This window comes from Carettochelys insculpta, chromosome 2 (assembly GCF_033958435.1).
Source record: "Carettochelys insculpta isolate YL-2023 chromosome 2, ASM3395843v1, whole genome shotgun sequence".
Classification (NCBI taxonomy): domain Eukaryota; kingdom Metazoa; phylum Chordata; order Testudines; family Carettochelyidae; genus Carettochelys; species Carettochelys insculpta.
This window is the reverse complement of record NC_134138.1, coordinates 215111125-215132000: the sequence shown is the minus strand read 5'-3', so window position 1 is coordinate 215132000 and position 20876 is coordinate 215111125. Positions and strand designations below refer to the sequence as shown.

The 20876-nt window shown below is 41.5% G+C and overlaps 1 protein-coding gene across 1 annotated transcript in view; it reads right to left on the bottom strand.

Moving 5' to 3' along the window:
* Positions 1-20876, bottom strand: part of JAZF1 (JAZF zinc finger 1) — a 325840-nt gene that overhangs the window by 83087 nt on the left and 221877 nt on the right. The gene's annotated exons all lie outside the window — the stretch shown is intronic.

Below are 20876 nucleotides of genomic sequence, written 5' to 3'. Positions count from 1 at the left end.
ATGACATGCCCTGTCCAGCAAAGCTGGGCTTTCAGAATCATGGCTTCGATGCTCGTGGTTCCTGCTTTGACCAGGACTTCCAGGTTTGTAACTCTGTCCTGCCATCGAATGTGCAGTATTGACCTCAGGCTGTGTGTGTGGAAGCGCTCCAGCAGTTTTGTATGTTTTCTCTACAAGGGCCAGATTTCACAGACATACAGGAGACTGGTCAGGACTGCAGCCTTGTACACTTTCAGTTTAGTGGACTGTGGGATATTGTGCTGATTCAACACTCGTGCTCTCAGACGTCCTAGTGCCCAGCTGGCCTGGCAGATTCTGGCATTGATTTCTTTGTCAAGGGAGCCAGCACTGGCTATCACACTGCCAAGGTACTTGAACTCCTCTACTATTTTTAACTCTGTTCCTTCAGTGAAGATGGAAGTGGGGAGAACAGCAGATCCTGGAGCAGGTTGAAACAGTACCTCGGTCTTTCCTAGGCTGATGGTCAAACCAAAGAGGCAAGTGGCATCAGCAAACTTTTTGACCACGAGCTGGAGATCACATTTCTTGTGTGCCATAAGTGCATAGTCGTCAGCAAAAAGGGCTTCAAGGATGAGAGTATTGCTAGTTTTAACAGCAGTGTCCTGCATCCTCACTACTAGAGCCTATCACCACTGCAGGGAAAGATTCTCACAATGAGGAAAGGCTCAGATGGAAAGAGGTTGTGCGGAAAGGCCCTAGCAGTAGCCCATGCCAGAGACTTTCATTGCAACACGCCACGCTGTGGACACAGGTAATTTTCCCTGCTGTGTGTAGTTTCCCATATAGTGCCTGTACTCCCCTTGGAATACAGGTTAAACATCTCTAATCCAGAACCTTCTCATCCAGCAAACTCTGTAATCTGGCATGATTTTAGTTAACCAGACTACTTATCATGGGTGCGGTCAAGTTTCTTGTGGTCCCATAAAGTTTCTTTACAGCTTACCAGTCCTGACTCAGTGTTCTGTGCTGTTATTTAAGCTGTAATTTACCCCAAATGTCTTCTAACATCCAGTAAGCAGTGGAGGTGTTGGTAATATTGCTAGAAAATATTGACCTCCTATCATCCAGCAAATTCTCTCATCTGGCACCTGTCAGGTCCCAATGGTGCCAGATGAGAGGTTCAACGTGTACTGAATCTTTTCATGCTCCCTTACTGCCAGGGGCACCTTTATGGGTCAGGGTATTTTGATCTTTAGGGTTTGAGCCTTGGCAAAACAAGTCCTGTTGACTTTGCTAGACCCTGGAAGACACATATCCCACTAACAAGTATGGATGTAAAATCCCATTTAATCGTTTAACTGCTCAAATGAGATGTTTAACTGGTTAGCCAATTAAGGGAGGGCAGGGGGGATGGCAGCAGCCTCCCCTCCCCACACACACACGCCCCCACCGCAGGCAGGAGCTGCTCCACCTGGCTAAAGCAGACTCTGTCTGCAGTGGGCCTTGCTGGGCTGGAGCTGTCCCCTGTCCACAGTGGGCAAGATGGCCCTCCAGCCCCCATCAGTTAACTGGAACTGAAAAGCAACACTCATAACCTTTCACATTCCTAGTATCAGCCCACTGATCTTCTAGGCCTTAGCTTTATGGCTAAAAGAGGCACGTGGGATAAGCAATGCCCATGAGCTACTATCCCAAGACTGACCTTGTGGTAAAACTAAAGTGCCTGGTCTACATTGTGCTTTTACCTTGGGATAGCTCACGGGTGAGAGTTACCCCATGTTAAAAGTACGCTTTTTTTTTTTTAAAAAAAAAGCAACAAAAGATGGGCCTCAGCTGATTTTGAAGGCATGTACTTGAGGCTTCCTTGTCTTAGTCCTTACTTCTTTTCCAGTCTAAGCCAACTCCCAGTTCTTGCCTGACTTATCCTTTTGCGTTCAAGCCATCCCTCGAGGTTTTTAAGTCCCGGCTTGACAAGATCCTGGCTGGGATGACTTAGTGGGAGTTGACCCTGCTTGAACCAGGGGGCTGGACTAGATGACCTCCTGATGTCCCTTCCAGCCGTATGATTCTATGAAGCCAGCCGCAACACGAAATTGAACAGGGAAACCAAATCACATATGATATTAATAAGAATGCAATCAGAGACATGTCCTGCCCCAGAGTTTATACACCCATTTTTTTTCCTGTCTAAATAATGATAACCCATCTCCTTCCTCCTCACCACTGCCTGAGTGCCTCAGGAAGCTTCTGCACCCCTGAGGCTCATCAACTCACACTACAGCCATTCCAGGAGATTCTTTTCCTCACCATGACAACCTCATTTTCTTCAAATAGCCTATCAAACTCTCCAGCATAGCTTTCAATAGTCACAGGGAGATTGATGCAGATTGTGAGATTCAAGGCCAATCCTGGGGCAATCCTATTGCACCCTTGTCTCTATTGGCCATCCTTCTCATCCTTGCTCCGCAGATCCCTCTACCCAAGAGAGAGAAAACAATCTTATGGTTCTATAGAGGCTCACATCTGCTGAGCTCCCTGGGGATGGCATGCTCTCTCTTTTCTGTTTTATTCCAGTTTATCCCTACTATAGCCACACTGTTGTCACTGAAACATAAAAGAAGCTTCTGAAACTGAAGTCTTAAATAATACCCTCTGAGCAGATACTGGTTCCAATCTGCTTGCAAACAAAGCTCACCCACTCTGTAGAATCTAATTCTTTACCAAGGTTTGCTTGTGTTAACACAAACTAACAATAAACTAGTAACAAAATTACTTTATCTATAAAACTGTATCCCAGGCTTGCCTGCTCCGAGGGTTTCTATCTTAAAAGTGTTCAGCCTAGTCGTTAGATTCGCTATCAGAAGACATGTCTTCTGTCTCTGTTTTCTCTGACATTCAGGTGGGGGTAAGGAGCCACATGCCTCAATAAGCCATCAGAATCCACTTAACCCTTTCCCAGCAAGATCAACACTGGAGTGTTTCAGACAAACCCATACAGTCTGTTGCACAACATTATTCTAAACCGATTTCAGAGACATGTTCTGCGCACATACAATAAAGCATTTTTAACTATACATCTGATAAAAGTCTAAGCTTTCTGTACATGTTATGTACTAATGGTCATAATACAGAAGCCTCATGCTTCTGCATCTGCTGAAAGACAATCATTAGCTTTAAAATATTTGTTTTTATATAGAAAGTATTTGTTCACTCTTTTCAGTAAATAAACGAATTACTTTTTGTATACATCTAAAAATAGTTTATTTCCATATTTTTTCAAATAGTTCATTGGCAACAATTTCTGTCAAAATGTGTAGGAACCAATATTGTTTTAATATTTTCCCCTTTTCTCTCTTTGCTGAGACTACTTATAAAAACACAACTAAATACAGTAATGTATTTTAAAATAATATCTGTATAAAATTTGATTTTTCACTTTTTCACATAAGCCAAATGAAAAACAAAACTAAATTAAGCAATTTTAAATTGTTATATTCTCTGCAGTTATCTAATACAAATTAGTCTTTAATATTAAATTTTATTTTATTATTATTTAATTTTTAATATTTATTACTTTTAAAATTTTATTGCACCTCAAGTATCAGTGTTACCAACTTTTGCAACTGTATCAAGACTTGCACATTCTCTTGGGCTTTTTTTTGAAGCCCCAGAGCATGAGGTTATTATGCTTTCACATGAACCTCTGTTTTAACTTCAAAGAAAATAAAACAACTAATATTCTAGTGCACACTGATGAAGAGAAAGGCTTGAAAAATATAACTTGAACATCTCCTATATGTTCAAAAGCCTAAAAGTAAATAAAAGTAACTCAAGCTTTTTAAAAAAAAAATCTCATTACTTTTAAGCCAATGTAATGATTTTTGAATGAATTTGTGTGGCAATACTGAAATATGAACATTGTTATAGTAGTGTACCACTAATTTCCCCCTTAAATTTTAATTTCACTATGCTGTGTAACACTTACAGTGATAAATAAAAATAATTATTTTTAAAGCCTTTTTTCACTCTTGTACGTCTATAAGACTAAATACTGGTTGTATTGTATCATATTTGAACAGCTCTTGAAATTAATTTTCCACAAACATCTAAGACTATCAGTCAGCTAAGCAAATTGCACATTTACTATGGATTTTGTACCTAACTTTTATCCTTGTTTTGTCAACATAAAGCACTATATTCATGAACAGTAATGTTCTCATTTGATTTTATATCTATAAAATGCAGACAAGTACATAAATATCCTGATTTTTTATTGGCAGTGGCCTGTAAATGTCTTTTTTCATTTTAAAATGTAGCCTATTTTAATAGCAGGTGTTTTTAATTAATTGAAAGGGCCATAAACTGCCCATGTGTGAACCAATCAAAGACAAGACAGTTACATTAAATTTAAAGTGCAGTATCTTACTAATGCTAACAAATTAGGTCTGCCTTGAAGATGGAACATTTTTCTCTTTAAAGTGTCAGCTTATTATAGCAGTAACACAGATGCTGCTGGCACAGTCCTGCTAAATCAGTGTTTCAAAGTTAGTATTTTTGGCAAGCCATTAGGAATATCATTTCAGATTTACACATACAAAGCACAAACATTTCAGCATATTTCATAAATGAGCTCAATGTAGAGACCTCGTCTTTTTGCCAACATTATACCAAATTAGGATGGTAACATTGCAATGAAATGCTTCATAAGTACTACTTGGCCTAATTTTCTTTCAGGCTGCACTTAATCTTTATTCATCCTTAATGAGTATTTATTGTATGACCCTGACAGCTTGCTACTGCTGTGATAAATTATCTGACTCAAGTCCGATTAAAAATGCAACCCTGAATGCTAATTATCGAAGCAGGCCTGCTTAATAATAGCATTTCTTGTCAATTATGAAATCACAGCATGAGTGTCAATTGCAACAACACACCAGCCTGTCTTTGAGGCAGCCTTCCCATAATGCTTTCTCAGCTGCCATATGTAAATCTGAGATTCTCTGAACCTGTGGCAACCTTTTATTAGTGAACTGACAAAATGATAAAGCTAGCCACAGCAAAATTCTCACCACTTGACAATTACACTCTACAGCTCCTGTCAGTGGGAGAGCAACACAACATACTTAATTGTGATGCACTTTATCAACAACCTATGCTAATGGACCTACAGGTCATCCCACCTACATGGGTTAGATGTTTGCTTCATATCGGGGCTGACATCAGCATAAACCTGGCCCACAGGGGGAACATTTGTGCAATTTTGGTATGATTTTTGGCTGTATTTTGTAATTAGCTGCAGCAGTGAAACAACGAAGCCCAGCGTTCACTTCAAAATTCTTGGTTAATTCACTTTCTAAAGCATGGGAGAAGTGTGAGATGGACACTCCTGGAGATTGAAATTCTCTAATTTCTCCAGAAAATAAAACCCATCCGACTTCCACAGCACAAGCTTCCTACCCTCACACCATAAAGTTTAAACCTTACTGACCTTCTAAAGATGAGTGTGTCATTTTCCCGCCATGATCACCAAATCCATATGCACCTTACTGAGGTTGACAAAAAGGACACGAGAGAAAATGAGGTCACGGAAAAGCAACTAGCTTCACTCACTATGGCCGTGTCTACACTGCAAGGCTTTGTTTTGTTGTTTTGTTTTGTTTTGTTCTAATGTTACTTATTTCGATGTTCTAATATCTAAATAAATAATGTTGGAAAATTACAATCACAGCCACAGCATTGTGAAATGGAGCATTCTCCTTTACAGCCACAGTTCACAGCAACAACATTCCAAAAGGAGCATTCACATCAGTCGGTAATAGCTGTGCTTTTTCACACACATTCATTTTCTACTTTAAAGCGAGGTGGTGGGAGGAGGTAGGGGGTGCAGCAAAAATCATTCACAGAGCTGGAATAATCATTTTGGCTGTTTCTACACATAATAAACAGCCCAAAATATGCTAATGAGGTGGATATGTAAATTCCCAGTGCCCTTGTTAGCATAAGGTCATGTGATTTGGAATCTGGAAGAGTGTCTTCCGGACTCCAAATCACATGCCCTTATGCTAATGAGGTGCCAGGAATTTACATACATGCCTCATTAACATATTTTGGGCTGTTTATTAGCATGCCACTTTCTCCAAGTGGCACGTCTAGAAACAGCCTTTGAGAGAAAAGCCCTCTTATCTTGAATTATCCTGCTTGGCTGTGTGCATGCAAAAAAACCAAACAAGAAGTAAAACAAAATGCAGCGGAGATGAGCCCTGAGACTCTTTATTATGGACAAGGTGCCTTCTCAGAGTGGTGTGGAGAATGAGAAAGAAGATGAATATTTTAGTCACTGCACAGTGACTGATGCAGAGAGACTGATTATATTCTTCTCTATTATGAACTTCTTTAAAAAATATTTATTACTAAAAAAGCTTTCAGACAGACTAGGAAGTCCACCAGGCAAAAGGCACAGTCATCTACACTAAACAGAAATGTCGAGTTGGAAAAAACCAGCAGAGTAGCCACAGCCTTGGGCCTTAATACCTTAATCTTAAGAGCACTAGGTAAAGGAGAGATAGATATGGATACAGAATGACTGTGACTGAGAAACGGGCTTAAGTGAGATCCTTGGCATGCAAATGAGGCATATATCAACATATTCCCCTCTTTGGCCTTATTTCTTCTGGTAAGGAGGAATAACTTGATGTCACTGTCCACACAGCAGCCCTAACTAACCTAGGAATAATGCATACCAAGTCCTGCACATTATTTTTAACTATTATGCTTATTCTCACAACAATTGGCAGCCATACAGTATACAACCAAAGAGGACTGCAAATTCAACTAATACTCCCAATGGAACATAATAACAAAGCAGATCTGTTTTATATAGCATGTGCATGACACTTTTAAGTGATTAGCTAAATGATTCCAAACGTTAAGAAACAATTCCATCTTGCCACACTTGAAGAAAGCTATGGCAGATTGTGTCAATTTATAAATCAAGAAAATGAAATAGATTCAAAGAGCTACATTAGAAACAGAGTTGCAGAGTGACCAATCAGACACCACATGAAACTAAAAGTAACCCATTGGCACCAGTAGACTTTGTCCCCTCCCATTTGAAAATAAAAAAGTAAACGGTATACCATGCCAGTATTTCATCTGAAAGGGTAGGCACAGGTGGAGTGCCTGTTTCCATTCCCATGTTCAGGGCAGCTACTCACAGCTAGATGCTCAAGCTGCCAGCCCAAGGCTGCTGCAGCCAGCAGAGCAGAAGCAGTACTGGGATCTGTGCCATTTTGCACCCCCCCCCCACCCCCCGCCGATCCGCCCTGCTAGGAGAGGAATGTGCTGTTTTCTCACCACACACACATTCTCACCCTGACCTGGAGTGTCAGCTGCTGGATCTGCAGCCCGAACCGTGCTTCGTTTGGAGTTACAAACATACCAGAGTTATGGACAACCTCCAGTCCTAAGGAATCTGTAACTCTGAGATTCTACTGTATAAAGACAGGCACAACATACTTCCAATAATATATCCAGTAAATTGCTCCTGTAGTGTCAATGGATATTTGGTTCAAACGTGATAGTGCTGTGCACTGAGCTGGGGAGACTGTAAATGCAGCTATAAAGCAAATTAAATAATTTCATTCTCCAAAAATCTCAAGAGCAGAAATTTCAGCCTGGGATTATTTCTCCTTTCACAAATGAGCTCAATGTAATGACCTGATTTGCATCAACAGTATATCAAATAAGTATCACAAATATTAAAATCAAATGTTTTGTTAGCTCTCAAGAGACAAATCTAGATCACGTTGCACTTACACCCTTTAGTTTTCCTTATGAGTATTTGCTCCTTTCTCTAGAAAAACAGGATTTCTCGATTTATTTTCTGAAGCTGAACAAAGAGATTATATAGTTGTATAGATGTATCCAAGTACCTTTTACGGTCACATTGAATTTGGAAGCTAACCTCCCAGACAAGTATATGATGCAAGATATTACTCTGATACTTAAGTCTTGAAACAATAGCTCAGATTCAGTCCTCAATTACTCCTACACGAATGCAATATGGAAAAAAGCAATTACTCTGGATTCCTGCTAGTTTAACCAGAGCAAAATTTGGTCTATTTAACTACAATTGCACTATCAAAACTATGTTCTACCATCCAATTATTCTTTGTCAGATTACAGTTTGCATTCTTTAAATCAGAGGTTTCTCTTGTTATAACCATTCATTGTGGTTTCCAGAGTTGTAGGGATTTAATTCTTCACTGCAGAATAAGACTGGTGATATTTTGTCAATTGATGGTATGTCAGCCTTGATAATATTGCCAGCATAAATCCAACCAAAATTTGTGCCTCAATTTTCATTTTACTCTTATAAATCTCAGTCGCTGAAAAACACAGCAGCATTTTGCTGGATAGTCACTATATATAGACTGCACCTTCATTAATACTTCTTTCCTGCACTGCCCTATTTGCATAAATTTATGCATTTCTGCTCAGAGAGAGGGAGTTTTCACTGTTTTCAGCAAGCAAGCCTTTGTTCTTGAAGATGCAGTGCAGGTTAGCTCAGGATTGAACAAATTATATGATACAGTGTTTGGGATAGTTTAATGTTTGAAGTAATTACAACAGTTAGGAATTTTTGCTAGTCTGTGCCCCGTTTTGTTATTTTCCCAACAGATGTCTGGGTAACTGAAGTCCCACATCATCACCAAGCCCTGTGGTTTGGATGATTTTGTTAGTTGTTGTTGGTTTTTTGTTTTGTTTTGTTTTTTTTTTTGTTTTTTTAAAAAAGCCTCATTCACCTCATCTTCTTGATTAGATGGTCTATACTAGATCCCTACCATGACATGACCCTTGTTTTCTACCCCTTTCATCCTTACCCAGAGACTCTCAACAAGTCTGTCTCCTGTTTTCATCTCAAGCTCAGTCCAAGTAAATAAAACATTTGTAATATACAAGGTAACACCCTCCCTGTTGTGCCTGCCTGTCCTTCATGAGCAAGCTGTACCGGTCTATATCAATATTCCAGTCTGTGTACTATCCCAAGTTTCTGTGATGCAAACTATGGACAGGTGTGTTTATTTACTAGCATTATGAGTTGTTCCTGCTTATTCCCCATACCTCTTGCATTAGTACACAGACATTTAAGACACTGCTTTGTAACCGTTCCTCTGCCCCCACCCCCCACTGAGAGTTCTGTTTTGTCTCTCCTTGATCCCTGCTGTTACGGTCCATGCCCCGCCCCCAGCAATTTCTGACCTAGCTCCCAGGTCTCCACGCTTTTGACTTATCTGTAGACTTTGGTCACCAGCCCCCCTTGCACCTACTTTAAAGTCCTCTTCACTAGGATAGTCTGTATCCATATATGCTTTTCCACGATAGGTGAACCCCCAACTCTGCATAGCAGTCCTTTATGGAGCAGCATCCCATAGCCAAGGAAGCTGAAGCCCTCCTGAAAACACCATCTTCACAGACAGGCATTTGCCTCTAGGATGCAACTTTCCCTGCCTAGGCCCTTACTCTTGACCAGAAGAGTGAAAGACAACAACACATGCACTCCAAATTCCTTCACCAGCAGCCCTCCCAGAGGCCAATAGTTACTTCTGACCTGCTGAGGGTCATATCTCACAGTTTCATTAGTTCCCACATGGATGAGGAGCATGGGGAAGTAATCAGACAGCTTGATGATCTTTGATAATCCCTCTGTAACAGGGGTGGCCAACACCCTCAGGCCAGAACCCAGCCTGCAAAGCCTTTTCCCATGGCAGCAGTGCCATTTTACCCAAGCTGGCCAAAGTGAGTGGGATGCATGGTGTAGTCAGGCTGGGTCTGGGATTGGCAACCTGCATCTCTGGAGCCACAAGTGGCTCTGGATGCTGCTGCCATTGAGTCCTCTTGAAACTCCCTGCCCTGCTGTGGCTAATTTAATTGGTTTAAGGGCTGGCAGGGTGATGGGAGGGATCTGGCCCTTAAACCAATTAAATTTAGTTCTGTTATTGCCACCCGCTCTGCAGCTGTGGAAAGTGAGCTGGAGAGTTGTGGGGAGGAGCGGCCAAGTCTGTCCCTCCTGGAGCCATGCAGCTGTGCTGAAGAGCAGGGAAGGTGGGGGCTGCAGAGGAGCAGCGGCATCATGCAGAGTTCATCGTCTGAGGCAGGTTAATCCTGTGGATGGGGGGCAGGTTTGGGGCTGAGAGGGGCTAAGACTGGGGATAGGCAAACTCCAACTCCAGATGGCAATCCTTCAACCCAATTTTCTTTTAAATGCAGCAATGTGAAATTACAATAACTGAACATGTTCTGGTAATAACAAAAAAGGAGAAACTAACAGCTAAAATAACACCATCTCCATCACCATTTTAAGAGGTTCAGCACACACAAAGCTATATTTAAGTATCATTAAGATTGTGATGAACCAACAACGGGGGAGGGGGAGGAGGGTTGAAGTTCAGACTGATACACTGTGATTTATTCAGATGGTTATATCCAGACAGTATAACAGATGCTTGCTTTATAACAGAAAACTTTGACCTGTAATAGACAGGCAAGACAAAGAGAGGTTAAGAACATAAGAATGGCCACACTGAGCCACACTAATGGTTCATCTATCCCAGGATTCTCTCTTCCAACAGTAGCCAGTGCCAAATAATCCAGAGGAAATGAACAGAAAAGGGCAATTACTAAATGATGTAGCCTCGTATTACCCAGTCCTAGCTTCTGGCATTTGGAGGCTTAAGGAGAGGCGGAGCATGGGGCTGCACCCCCGATCATTTTGGCGAATGGACCTATTTCTCCAAGGATTTATGTAATTCTTTTTCTGATCTCAGTTACTTTGGGCCTTCACAACATTCCCTGATGTTGAGTTCCTCTAGCAGACTGGATATTGTGTGAAGAAGTGCTTCCTTTACTGGTTTCAAATCTACTGACTCGTAAGCTAAGTACAGTAGAGCAGATTTCTCTCTCACTCCATGAGATGAGTAAGTCCAGTAACTGAACCCATTTAAATGAAGTCAGTGGGATTTATGCCAGGGTAAATGAGAGAAGAAACTACCTAATGCCAGTCTTAAACTTTCCACTATACACAAATGCCACATTTGCTGCTTTAACAGTTCATGAGGTTTTCCATATTTGTCTAACACCAAATACAGTCAACATTTGTGCACGTGTTTTTTTTAAAGTGATTAATTACACATTTATCTTTCAAGTGGGCTCAGCAATAGCTCTGGTCATTCTAATGTGAAATCATAAAACATTTTATCCTTTCAAAGATTTAATAGGGAAAAACTCCATCGGCAGCAGACTGCCATATAATCAAACTGAAGTACTGAGAGTCACAGTGTGCAATTCAACGTGTGTGCTGAAACCTGGAGATGTGACTTGGGACATTTTGATCATTATTTACATGGGAAATGATTCAATGCACTGTCACACAGACTAATTACCATACCTAGCTGCGGGTGTTCAAGACTTTGGAAGCAGTTATAAAATATTATTTGCTGTGTGTCTGAATTCTTTTGAGAGTGAACTATCCCATCTGATGTGCCCAAATTAATTATGGCAATGGTAACCCTTGAAAATTTCACAGTGTCTTTATCTCTTTAATGCTCTCTTCTTGCTGAATTCATAATGACAAGATAAGAGGCAAAAACAGAAGAGTTGTCTAACATGGTTCAGAAACATTGAATATATTAACTAAATTATTACCAATTCCTGTTTTGACTTTTTGACTCAACTGCTTCTTTTGGAAAACTTTGCAGACTGTATCTACTATAACAAAATAATACTTTTAAATTTCTGCAGCACTGTTCATCTCAAAAGCTCCCAAACTACCTCACAAATTCTATACAGCAAGCACTACTGAAATGCAGCCCCTGTGGAAGGCAGTCTACAAGCAATTTTCCATACAGTATGCTTTGAGACAGAGGGACAGAAAGTCAAAGCTGAACTAAAAGAAGTGAGATAACCCATTTTCTTCTTCTTCTTGTCAAAAATCCCCTACAGAGACTTTAGTGTTTGCATAACACATCCTTCATGATTCTCCAATTTGCCCATGCCTCCAAATTAGAGTTGTCAAACCTACTGTGTTGTGGTGGAGTCTCCAAGAGTTAAATATTAATCTTCATTTTAAAACTATCTTGTGATAAAGCCTCCAGGAATACCTTCAACCAAAACTGGCATCCCTGCCTCCAGTACTGCACACAGGGTCTCCACCTTAGCGGGAGGAACCTGTGCCATTTCAAACCTAATGCTTAATTCACTAAACAACCACCTGACTGTGCCCTAGTTGCTCCCTTCTGCTAATGAAAAAACAGAGGAGAGCCAAACCTCACAGAAACCAAACAGGAGACAGAGAAGTACAGGCAATGTCTCCATCAATATCTTTCTCCACCAGTACACTAAGGGGGGGAATTAAAGGGGGCTCATGAGCACAGACAGAGTAGTGCTGGATCCACAGAGCACCCACACACTGTGCATTCACTCCTGGAAGCTCCAGTGTGTAAGCAGGAATTAGGTCTAGTCCAAGCAGCTCTATCATTAACTCTGTTTTTGCATCCCCTTGAAGAGTGAGCGGGCAAGGAAGGGTTTGGGAAGACAGTGATGTTACTCAGATCTGGGCTGGATAACCAAAAGGAGAATAGGCATGAAGATTATGGGATGACACAGCAGCAATGGGTTTCAGCACCAGGTCTGTAAGACTGCCTGGGGCTCTGAATTAATACTCACATAGCTAACATACACTGCAGCCTGTGCCACCTCCTCTCTAAGTTTCCATTCCTAGGTACTTTAGCTAAATTAAACCTAGAAAGGGGACATTTACCTAAGCTACAATTGAACCTTTCGTTGCAGGGCAGCCAAAGCATAATACAACACTGCAGAGCTACAACCCCATTGCTGATGTGCTATTTTCTTTCTGGTCAGTAGCATGTCTTTGACCTGATTTCTTCAATGCTGATTTAGACTACAACTTTTTCTGCAGCCTGAAAGCCTGCTGCACAGGACCATGCCTGTGCTGCAAGATGTATGATGAGGCAGCCATGCAAAAAGAAAAAGGTTTTATATCAATTTTGCTAAATTTGTTCATCTTATAAGCTATGGATACACATGAACCGTTTATCATATCTGATGTTTAAAGCTGTGTGATGCCTATGGAAATATTTAGGGGTATTATTTACAATTCAGATAATGTAAAAATGCATATTGCTCATGGAATTTATCTTTTTCAGCCTTGATAGTTAATTCCAACATACTTCAAGCCAACACACAGCATTCCTCACACAGCTTTGGAGGGCTGGCAACTGAAAGTCTGAAGACCAATAGAATACACCTGGAGTTCAACAGCACGCTGTGTAAAAGATACAACTAGACACCTACTTCTCTACTCATTTCTGTCATTTTGGGTTAAAAATCCCAGCACTGCTACTAAGAAATCATAGCCCTGTGCCAAGAGTTCCAGGAAATACAATATCCTAGAGGCAAGGTGGTGTTGGAATAGAACTGACTTTGAACCATTTGCAATTATGTCAGGAAAAAATAAAGTTCATCTTGAAATATTACACATACAGGGGGTTTCAGTCCTCAAAGGACCTGGCCTCAGGTCCTTTGGAGATCAACAAGGTCTTAAGGGCCAGTGTTCCTAGTCTCTTGGGGAACTTTAGCTGGTCTTCTATGCAATATCAAACTTCCGGGTCTGGTAGCAGGACTCCATAAAATAGTGACCCTGTTTGTCTTTACAGACATCTAGTTATTTGAAATATGAGGTCACTATTGGGTACTGTGGCTTTTTAATGACAAAAGCCAATTCTGGACAAATTTTATCACCTGGAGTACAATGAAAGGTGCTTTCCCAGGGACTAGGATTTTTCACACACCCCCCCTTTTTTTTTAAAAAACTTTTTTGGTTTTGACTACAGAGAACCACAGTTTATCATGTTCTGCAGTGCCTGTTTTCAGACTGGATCACCAGCTAGATCGATCTTTCACTTGGACTTCTCAAATCTGTGTCTCAATATCAAATGTGACAGGGTACCCCTGGCTCTGGCCAGGGTCCCATGTCTCTCTGTTTGGCTGGAGTGGTTAGGCTGCATCTACCTCTGCCACTCTGGGATGGCTGGTCCGTCCTTTCCCTCTTTTCCACAGCCAGGGCTTCAGTCTCATGGTGAGGGGAGCCTGGGCACTCTCCAGCTGAGCTACTCCCTCTTCCCCTTGCCGTCTTTTGTAAATACTGTTTTCTCTCCTTCTCTGTGCCCTCTCCTCTTACCTCAACCACCTCAGCTTCCCTACCTTGTCTACTGTCTCTCTCCCTCTCCTCTAACTGGGACCGCTTTCTGTACCCTGGCAGTACTCTGGCAGTGAGGTCAGCTGGGTCTCATTAATTAACTGCCACCACTCCCTATTGCTCCACTTGGGAGCTTAACTTGGTGTAGCCCTTCAGGCTGCATCGTGAGCTGCCTTTCACCCTTCCATCTGGGGCCTGCTGGCCTGACGACCCTGTTACACAAAGCATTTTAGAATCTCTTTCACAGCTGTCTTGAAACCCAAGTTTTGGGCATCCTCTGTCTTCGACCCTCCTTTAACTCATCATATAAAATGTCTTTGGGAAATCTTTCATCATGCATCCTATACACATAACCTGACCAATGAAGATGGGTGCACTTGATAACAGCTGTCAGGCTGGAGATTTGTGCCATCTTTGTTGGTGATTTTATCTTGCAAGATGATGCCTAGTGTGGATCTCAGGCACCAGAGATGGAAGCTACTGAATCTCTTTTCTTGTCTTCTAGATGAAGTCCATGTCCCACCACCATGAAAGAGGATGCTGGCTATACAGGCTTTACAAACCAAGATCTTAGTCTTTGTCATAAGCTTCTTGTTCTTCCATGCTCATTTTGTGAGGTGATCAAAGTTGGTGGCTGCCCTCCCAATACATATGTCCAACTGCCTAACCCAATGACCTTCTTGTCAATAGTAGCTCCCAAGTAATAAAATATGTCCATAGTTTGGAGATTGGTATTGCTGAGAGTAATGGAAGACTGACATTATGTGCCTTGTCCCATGATTACTGTACTTTTCACACTAATGGTGAATGAGAAAGGTTAACACATATCTTGGAGGTGATTTACGAGTTCTTGTAAGTGAAATTCACTATGGCTATGTCTACACATGAAGCCTACATCGAAGTAGCCTATTTCAATGTGGAGACATCGAAATAGGCTATTTCGATGAATAACGTCTACACGTCCTCCAGGGCTGGCAACGTCGATGTTCAACGTCGACGTTGCGCAGCACCACATCGAAATAGGCGCTGCGAGGGAACGTCTACACGCCACAGTAGCACACATCGAAATAAGGGTGCCAGGCACAGCTGCAGACAGGGTCACAGGGTGGACTCAACAGCAAGCCGCTCCCTTAAAGGGCCCCTCCCAGACACACTTGCACTAAACAGCACAAGATACACAGAGCCGACAACGAGTTGCAGACCCTGTGCATGCAGCATGAATCACCCGCTGCAGCAGCAGCAGCCAGAAGCCCTGGGCTAAGGGCTGCTGCCCACGGTGACCATAGAGCCCTGCAGGGGCTGGAGAGACAGCGTCTCTCAACCCCCCAGCTGATGGCTGCCATGGAGGACCCCACAATTTCGACGTTGCGGGACGCGGATCGTCTACACGGTCCCTACTTCGACGTTGAACGTCGAAGTAGGGTGCTATTCCGATCCCCTCATGAGGTTAGCGACTTCGACGTCTCGACGTCTAACGTCGAAGTTAACTTCGAAATAGCGCCCGACACGTGTAGCTGTGACGGGCGCTATTTCGAAGTTAGTGCTGCTACTTCGAAGTAGCGTGCACGTGTAGACACAGCTTATGAGAAACAAGAGAAGCATCAGCATAAAGGAATCCTCTTAGAGCAACTTTTTGCTCCTTAGTCTTTGCTTGAAGTTTAGCAAGGTTAAGAGTTTTCCATCGCTTCATGTATGAAGATAAACCTCTTCCACATTTTTAAACACGTAGCTCAAAAGTACTAAGGCAACTATTCCAGATAGTGTAAGTGCCAAGACACATACTTGTTTTACTCTGCTTTTTAATCTCAACCCTTTCAAATTGCATAGTGCTTTGCATATTGCTGTACTGTGGGGAGGAGCTATGGGAACATCCAATTTTTGAAGTCCTGTACAGACCAGATGCAAACAATTGCTGACAGGGACTACCCAGAGACACAATGTGGATTTTGAGCAGCTAGATCTACAGTGGATATGATACACTCTCTTTGCTTACTACAGGCGAAAAGTAGAGAACATAGAAAGTCACTTTTTTAATTGCCTTAATTGACCTGACTAAAAGCATGTGACACAATTAGTAGATTTGATCTAGACAAAGTACTTTGAAAAATTGGATGTTTCCCCTGAACCAGGACTGTAGGGAGTCCAGTTTTGAGTTAGTGCACAGAGTATAAGACAAGGGATACACACTTAAAGCCTTCACCCCTTCCAGCAGTCTTACTCCAGTCCTCAGGGGCTTCGGATTCTGTTCCTTGGATGACTTTCTGCCAGTCTGCGGTGATGCAGCTCTCACACTCTCTGGCCACCAGGCTTTTGCAGGACAGCCACTTATCCCAACAGTTGTTAGTCAATTAACTGCCTGCAGCTGAGGGAATAACTACTTTTCCCTCTTACTTCCTTAGTGGCTAAGTGGAGTTTATTCACCCCACATGAGAAGATGAATGATCTTTATTGTTAATGAAAGAGAGACTATAAGGGTCTGGATAAAGAGAGGGTAGCTCTTGGGTGAAGAAATTGATACTATCACTCACCACCTACATTTTAAATATACTTGACATTGTACTTCATAACACAGTATGTGAAATCCTGGCCAAATTCTTCATTTCCTTTGTATAACTTCTTTTTCTCAAAACCTTCAGTCAATACAACTTTTGGACTGATGATTAAAGGACTTGTAAAGAGTCTGACTGGAATCAGAGCTGTCTTCTTTGAGGAAAGAGAAAGGATGACAGCAGGTGGGGTTTCTAGCAAAGAAGCCATGTCTTCATGTGCTTCCTCTTGCACCTTCAGCAAGCAGTTTTTCACAAGGTTCTGCAGGAATTTTGTTTTTCTAGAGAAAACCACGGAAGAATCAGCAAAGATAATTTTGCTGATTAGTGTGTCTTCCCCCTCCGGAAATTTTGCTCACTATTCTGTCCCAATGGCATCCGAGAAAAATTTCTACTTCAAGAGATAAGCTTTTTTTAAAATCGTAGTGGTAACTTGTTTCTCTGTGCAGAGATCCCCAAGTCTCAAAGAAGTGCTACCATCGCTGATAAAAGCAGGATGTTGTCTTGGAGAGGGCAAAGTAGGTATCAGGTTTCTTGTAAGGCTCTCATATAATTTATTAGTTTTCCTTGTGAAATGGGAAGCAGATGGAATGAGGGTTTCTCCTAAGACCTGAGCAACTCTTCCGATGAGCTGATTGGTAGATTCCCCTTGGGTCACATCCAGAACTTTGACTTCCTTGTAGAAGCAATGTCTAAATTTCTCAGCTGTTAAAAATAGCTTGCTTTTATTGCCTCTGGTGAGTGCATCCCTTTCTGGGATTCAGGCTTTTCCTCAGAGCTGATGAGGACTCTGGGTTGGTAAATAAGAATGGCCTGTCTCCTGTTGATTTGGAGTGAGGAGAGGTGGAGGTGAGGAACATTTCAGCATCTCCCTCTGTGAAATGGACTCTACCCTGTTCAAGCAAGCATGTCAGTATTGGGAAGGAAGTAGAGAAGTCACTGAGATCCAAACACCACACTGACAAAAACAGGACTAGGCCTTCCTGCCTGTTCAATTTTGAGGTCTCTGATACTGGAACTTAAAAAGGGTAGATAAGTGAGTGGGGAGAAGAGAGATCTAAGTCCCATTGGTCCTCAGCAAGTAGAATTAAGGAAGGTAAGAGGACCTAGGTGAACCAGAGGCATGAGGACACCCAGCACTTCCCGTAGCCCACTTACTGGATATGAGGGTGGTCTAGAAAAAGTAAATGCTTGAAGGTCTCCCCTGACCCTTCATGAGAGGATGATGGTTCAAAGGAGTAGAGTGGAGGGAAAGTTGTCATGACAGATACCAGACATGCTCAACTGGCATTACAGCACCTACTGCCCTCTGCAAAGTTGCCACTGGGGCCAGTGAGAAATAAAGGCTGATCACCACTTGAAAATTAACAGACTCAGAGGCGTAGCTGTGTCACTCTGTAGTTTCATTTGCAAATTTGACACTTTTAAATTAGGCCTTAACAGGAATGTCAATTATCTTATGCAGTACAAGGGCAATTTCCCCACCTTTGATATTCGTCAGAATGGCACAAATCCTACTAAATTTTCTTCACAGTTACTGCTCTCTCTCCCTCACCTCATATAAACCCTGGATTCTAAATTGTCTACTCCAAATCGGAGGAAGTGGGTCTTACCCAAAAAGCTAATTACCTAATAAATTTGTTAGTCTTTAACTTGAAAACTCAGGTGCTTAAATATGAACTTAGGACTTTAACTTTAGATGACCATTTCTGATGACCTTTACCTAAGGTGTAAAGGTGTGATGCAGGTGACTAAAAGGACAAATGCAGTAGTTAGAAGAACTGATGAAGACTTCCTCTAACGTTGGGGAAGCCATTTAACTGCCATGCGCCTTAGCTTTCCTACATGTAATATAGGAACAATAACTATCAGGGATACTACAGTATTACTTGTAGGAAAAACTTTGAAATGGTCATGCTAATGGTCAAATCGAATAATACTACTGAGGCATGGAAATGCATATTCAGTGCCTCATTAGCATGCAGCCGGCTGAGGCACTTCAAAATGCCGCATTTCGCTTGCGCATGACTTGTCTACACAGGGGTCCTTTTCAAAAGGACTTATAGGAATAAGGAATTTCGATGTTTGCAGGGTCCTTTCGAAAAGGACCCCCGTGTAGATGAGCCGCGCGTGAGCGGAATGTGGCACTTTCGAAGTGCTGTGGCCGGCAGCATGCTAATGAGGCCCTGAATATTCATTTCAGTGCCTTGTTAGTATTCTTTGATTTGGCCATTAGCATGGCCATTTCGAAGTTTTTCCTAAGTGTATATGTAGCCAAACTGTTTTGAAAATCTTAATAGGAGACATTATAAAAATATTTTACCAGAGAAATAAATTAGACTCTTATGGAAGTTGAGTACATTTTAGATTTTTGATGTTATCTTTCCATACGTTACAGTACAATATTTCCTTGTCTTTCCTATTTAATTATATGACCTTTTCTTACATTCTGATACATAGTATTTTCAGAGTATTTAAAGTTATATTAGGTTGGTAACAAATATGTACATGTGCTATACTTCCTGCATAGTAATTTTATTATCTTTTCAAAGCTAAACAGTAAAAATAAGAAACTGTGATCTTTTACACTATCCTTTAATAAACAGTTATTTTAAAAATGCTATAAAATTGTTTCTTTTTTCCCAAACTACAGTCTAGTGCCACTAACTCTTGTATATCCAAAACAGTAAAGTCTATTTAAGTAGCTTTAAAAGTCCCCATGGGCTTGTAATATAGCAAGAGTAAAAAATTCTAACCACTAGAGACAGAAACGGGTAGGATTCCTGAGTTTTAAATTACATAATACGCCTGGGTTATTTCTCATTTTCATGAGGCACAGCCTAACACAGTACTTTCTCTTCTCTGTAATATATTTTAAACATCAATTTCTGCACATTCATATTCATATATTTAGGCTGATCGTTCAAAAAGCAATCTAATTCTGCTGCCAATGAAGTTATTGGCATGACTGTGTGTGCATGGCCTACTCTCAGGCTACATATACACTATGAAATAAAGTTGAATTTATCAAAGTCAACTTTGTGACACCAGGTTTTATAAAGCCAAAGTTGAATATCCGCAACTCCCTACATAGTCAGCTTAGTAAGTCCCCACTGAATCTCCAAAGTTCAATTGCTGCAACAGTGCATTGTGGGAACCTATCCCACAGTTCCCTCAGCCCTATAGCATTCTGGGTTTTTTTGCTGGTGCATTATGGGAAAAATGCCCCGCAAGTGATTGTGGGTGTGTGATGTCATCTTCCCATGCTGCATTGCCCTCAGTCTCCTCCCTTTGAAAACAAACAGCCATTTTTCAGAAGTCCCTTCCTCCGAGGAGAGAAATTGTTTGAGTTGTCCAAATTATAGACCTTTTAACCAAATGTGTTGTAAGACCACCCACTGTCATCTTCCCAGACTGTACTGCCCTCATTCTCCTCCCATTGAAGGCATTTTTCAGAAGGAAAAGTAGGGAATCCCAGGGGAAAGAAAACCATGACTCAACCACATCAACAGGTTGCTCAGCTAGTTTTCCCCTTCTGAAAGAACACCAAATAGTGGAAGAATCTGGATCCATGTGAATAGAGAAAGACTTAATTTTATTCACAAAGAACGAAAGTACGGAATCCAAAAGGAAAGAAAGCCCAACAAGTGGTGGGATAATACTCATGATTGGAATGCTGGTATGAAGGGTACAGCCTGCTTAGGAAGGACAGACAGGGAAAGAAGGGAGGAGGTGTTGCCTTGTATATTAAAAATGTACACACTTGGACAGAGGTGGAGATGGACGGGTTGAAAGTCTCTGGGTTAGACTCAGAGGAGTAAAAAACAAGGATGAGGTCCTTCTAGGCGTCTACTACAGGCCCCCTAGCCAGGTGGAAGAGGTGGATGAGGCTTTCTTTAAACAGCTAACAAAATCATCCAGGGCCCAGAATTTGGTGGTGATGGGGGACTTCAACATATCCAGGTATATGTTGGGAAACTAATACAGCAGGGGACAGACTGTCCAATAAATTCTTGGATTGCATTGCAGACAACTTTTTATTCCAAAAGGTTGAAAAAGCTACCAGAGGGGAAGCTGTTCTAGATTTAATTTTA